At 36.0% G+C, this 5372-nt stretch overlaps 1 pseudogene; it reads left to right on the forward strand.

Annotated features, from left to right (window-relative positions):
* The first annotated feature begins 1273 nt into the window (after positions 1 to 1273).
* LOC113758420 lies at positions 1274 to 2193 on the forward strand (annotated as a pseudogene).
* The last annotated feature ends 3179 nt before the right edge of the window (positions 2194 to 5372 follow it).

Genomic DNA, 5372 nt, shown 5'->3' on the forward strand with positions numbered 1-5372 from the left:
AAAAATTGAAAATAAAAAAATATAAAGAAAATATTTGTAAAGGCATTTTAGAGATGTGCCTCAACAACTATTAGGAGGAAAAACAATTATTTCATGAAAAAACAAAAAAAAATGCTTAAAATTGGCGTCTAAAAGAAGCGGCAAAATTGTCCCAAATCCCAAATTTTGCAAGATACCTTAACGATTCATTGACCCATCTTTCTCCCTCACTCTCCCTCTCGGCCCTATACCAAAAAAAATTCTATTGGAGTAACGGATAAGCGAGAACAATTTTATTTACTAAAACTTTCTTTAAAAAAAAAAGTTCTTAATTATCTGCTACAAAGGAATTAGAGGGCAAGGAAATCGCTTATTAGTCTTCGAAATTTATGTCCAAAATTTTAAAAATATCACTTACTTCCTCTATAAATGATCCTGTAAACCTTTTAGCCCATTACGTGGCAACTGTGGCCCATTACTTGCTTCCCTTTTTTTCATTTCCAATCACTGAAATTCAGGGTTCGCCCTAGGGGTGACAATTTTCGACACGACCTGAAAACACGACACGAACCTAACACGAAATTAATGGGTTTGGGTTGAGGTTTCAGGAATTCGGGTCAGAATCGGGTTGGACCCGATGAACCCGAAAAGAAAACAGGTCGATTTCGGGTCAACCCGTGGTGACCCGATATGACCCGTTTACGAATTAAAAATAATTTAATAAACATAAAAATAATTTTATCTAACTAAACTAAGTTATTCTTTTTTTCAAAGGCATTAATTACTTAATCCTAAATGAATTTATTTAATTTGTGTGAAGTTGAAATTATTATATTTGGACAAATAATATATTATATTATTTTTTACTTTTATACTGTTTTAATTTATTTTATATTTTGTTTGGATAAAACACTTTTACGGTGTTTAATTTATTTTAGATTTGGTTTGGAATTATTTATTTAAATTTTTATTACTTGATTATGTAATTAGTTTTGTGAGAAATTGATTTTATTAGAAATTACAGTGATAAATTAATAAATTAAAATTAAGTTTCGGGTCATTTCGGATCGACCCGCCAACCCGTCAACCTGAAATTTTCGGGTTCGGGTCAGCATACCTGACCCGTCACGGGTTGGCGGGTCGGGTTCGGGTCAACAGATTTTCTAACGGGTTGATCCGAACCCGACCCGCCAACCTGATTTGGACCCGAATTGCCACCCCTAGTTCGCCCCCATCTGCAAGTGTCAGATGAGCAAAGATTTGGTTTATCTTTGCATGATCTTGAAATCAAAAGATGGAAAAGTATGAAAAAATCAAGAAAGTTGGGCGTGGTGAGGTGCTTGGAAAGCGTCTGATAAGCACACTGGTGAGGTGCTTGCAATTAAAAAGATCAAGAAGTATCGTTCAGAAGAGCTTGATCTGAGAGAAATCAACTTAGAAAAATGGACCACCGAATATTGTGAAGCTGAAGGGCGTTATTACAGAGCATGACACACTCTACTGTGTGTTTGAATACCTGGAATGTACTCTATACCAACTGATGCAGCAGACAAGAACGCCGATACCAGAAGAACGAGTTAAAAGATGGAGCTTCCGACTTCTGCAAGGCCTCCGCTCAGGCGCATCAGCAGGGATTCTTTCACCGCGACCTTAAGCCAGACAATTTGCTGATGTCAAAGGATGCTGACTTAAAGATTGCAGATTTTGGTCAAGCCTGTGAAATTGACTGGCAACCTCCATATACAGACTATGTCATGACTCGCTGGTATCGAGCTCCTGAGATTCTGCTTCGATCAAAAGAATGTGGTACTGCTGTGGATCTCTGGGCAGTGGGTGTAATAATGGCTGAACTGTTTATACTTCGTCCTCTGTTTCCAGGTTCCAGTGAGGCAGACGGAATCAATAAAATATGCAGTGTTTTAGGTAGCCCAACAGAGAATAACTGGTCTGAAGGTCTTAAACTTGCCACTGATGTTAAATAGCAGTTTCCACGGGTTGCTGGTATCTCTTTTTCCACCTTGATACCTGCTGCTATTAAGGACGCAATAGATCTAATCACATCACTTTGCTCATGGGATCCAAGTAAAAGGCCTACTGCCTTAAAAGGCACTTAACCATCCTTTCTTCCAGAGTTGTCTTTGTACTCCACCCTACTTCCACAGCACAGGTGCTGCTGCGAGAAAGCTAAGACAGCTTTCTAAGACAGCCAGATAGGCTGTTAAAGTGTCAACTTCTACAAGGTGCCTTTTGTTATGTGTCCTCCCATTCTTTGCGCTCATCTCTCCTCGTCTTAATTTCTCATGATCATCCTCCTTGTGTTGCTCATTTCAAGAGCCAACTAATATTGGATCTGTCCAGAGCAAATACTATCCGGGTGACAGAGTTCCCTTCATCTTGAAGATTTTTCTCCCGACTATCTCAACTGCAAGAAGCTGGAGACAGAACTATTGCAAATTATTCAACTTGAAGTTTGTAAACATTGAAACTTGAAATTTTTGGGATGACACCATGATACCACAGATAGGTCATTCTTTGTAAATTCTGAAGTGTAGCATCCAATGTATGCCTGAGGGACCATAACTTTTCACCACTTTTTATCATTACATTTGCTATTACAGAGTTTCAATTCCAGCACCGCTTAATGCTATATTAATTGGTTATGCATGCAGGGTTGCACGGCCTACTTCTATTTTTTAAAAAACATTTCTTTTATGGATTCATAACAGGAAGGAGAAACATATTGTATCATTACAATTTAAACGTAATTATTAACTAATTTATAACTTCTTTCAAAGGCTGATCAGAAATTAATGTAACAGCTTGTCAAAATAACCAGTGTTGTATATAGGAGAGACACAACTAAAAGGAATCCCATTAAAGTTGCAAGTCAATGAAAATAATAGAAATACTATGACCAGAACAAGAGCCAAAAAACAACAATGCCGACACTAAAAAAATCTTACACTCACAGTGTACACCGATGAGTGGAACTGGAATAAAAGCTAAAAGGTTTACTAACTAAATATCCCATTCCTGATATTGTAGAAGTATGAACTTGTGAGAAGTAGCATTTGTACTTGTCTTTTCTAGTCCGAATTAATGCCATCAATTGGAGGTTTTTGACACAACACATGAGAAGAAACATCACTATAATTAAAAAAAGGTCACCTGACTCCGCCCAACGGAAAACAATTGGAAGAATAGTTTTCTACCATAAATAATAAGTGGGTAATTGACATGTTATGATCATTGATGAAGACCCATGAGTATGCCTGCACTTGCTAAGTTGGTGAAAATTGCTGATAAGTCTTGAAAATGTGAATTTGTATGAATTTGATAGTTAGATTCATGCAGTGACATTTTGACATTCTCTTCGATGCGTTTACATCTCAATTGACCATTTTATCTTATCCCTTATGCAAAGCCCCGTTACAACTTTATAAAAGTCCCTTGGATTCTTATATTGAATTCACTATTAGTGGTGGGTTTGTGATATATAAGCAAACCTATGAGAATGTCACTCCATGATGTTGATTTGAGAATTGTATTTGACCCCGTACACTTTGGGGTGATACGTGCGTATGTTAAGCCCCTTGTGAGGATTGTTGAATTTAGTGCATTCGGATTTTAATGAAGTTATTGGAAAGGTAGGATGTTTATGCTGGTATGATTTGTTGTAAAATACTTACTTTCTTGATTGTACTTTTGAATTAGGATATGCTTAAGAACAAGTATAGTTTAGGTGTGGGGAAAATTGAAAGGGTCCATTTTGTTAATAAATTTGTGAATATTTTTTCCTTGATTTTTGACAAAATATGGTATTGATTTGTAAATTCTACTCATATTTGGTAAATGGTGATATCTTTTGTAATACCACGTGTTTATTGGTTAGGGTTGGCTTTTCTAGTTTTTAATAGAATCGAAAAGTTAAATCATACGCTTGTACCTAGAATTATTTTTTGATTAGAAAAATAGTTAATGGTCGTACCTTAACTATTAATAAAGTAAAGAAAAGTTAGCTGTCAGAACTTGTTGATAGCTATAACCAATTTATTAATGAGTAATTGAATTATTCTTACATCAATGATCAATTGTGTGAATCGTATCTGAAAAGTTGCATCTTTAACTAGAGTCGTGTCTATTTATTTATTTATTTAATTCTTGCTTATTTCTGTGAATTGTTTTATTGATTAGTTATTTGGTTATTTTTAAATTTTTTAAAAATCACCCCATAATTCTCACTCTTAAAAAAAAAAAAAGCAAATTTCTCCCCAACCCTTATGGAAATGACCCTACTCACTACTATATATACATTTAAATTTTCTTGAATAGTACTTTTATTATTGTATAAATTCGACACTTGTTATGCTAACTCCGTAACATCAGATTCTTTGGTTGGTTTCAACATTTTGACCATGGTCTTAATTTCATCCCTCAATCCGCTAATGACACTAGAAACAAAATAAGATTCAGTGAGGTAAAAATAACTTGGGGAATTTATTTTTGGAACACTGAGTTATGCCAGTGTCCAGTTGGGTTTTGGTATGTGGTGGTGGTGCGGGTAGGATAGGGGTCTTTTCCAGTTGAGCTGATTCATCCCTTTCTAGATTTTTCTCTTGGGCCATCAATTGAATCAAAGCATTGAGTTTTTGATCAACTCCTGAAATCATTGCTTTCTTATCCTTAGTATTGATCTCCATTTCTCCTCCTAGTTGTTATTGAATTTCCCGTTGATTCTGTTGAAGAGAACTAATGGAATTTAGTGCATCCTGCAGCCGAACTTCCTATTTCCTCCTTTGATCTTTCAAATTCTGTTGAAGCTATGTGTACAATCCAAGGTTCGTCCAGACTTTTACCAATTGTCAGGAGTTCGAGTGAGATTTCCTGATAGAAGCTCTAGTAAGGAGCTATGTTTCCAAGAAGAAGAAGAACGTCGAGATGAACTAGCTAGCAGGAGAGGAAGACGAGAGAGAGTAGAGATAGAAGAAGAATCAATTCAGTTACAATTTCCTTAATTGCCTTTTCCTTTACAATTCTTCCCTATATAGAAATGAAGCATTCAATCACTTTTTAATTATTCTGTAACACACTGACTTGCTGATCTCATCATTTCTAACAACCTTTAACTAACTCATAAAGCTACTCCAATTTACATAATTTGCATATTAGTCCTTGAATCCTAGGCCTGTCAACGGGCCGGAATTCATTATTTCGGACCCGGACCCAGTATACCAAATCGGATCCGAATTCGACCCATTTACCCGACAGGACTTCTATTCTATGTTTCCGGATCCGGATCCGACGGGTCTCGGATCCGGGTCCGGGTCTACCCGAAAAAAATTATGAAAATTTACAATTTCTAATAAAAATGAGAAAAAAATATATTTGTACAC

The sequence above is a fragment of the Coffea eugenioides genome, unplaced genomic scaffold, assembly GCF_003713205.1.
Source record: "Coffea eugenioides isolate CCC68of unplaced genomic scaffold, Ceug_1.0 ScVebR1_49;HRSCAF=266, whole genome shotgun sequence".
Taxonomy (NCBI): domain Eukaryota; kingdom Viridiplantae; phylum Streptophyta; class Magnoliopsida; order Gentianales; family Rubiaceae; genus Coffea; species Coffea eugenioides.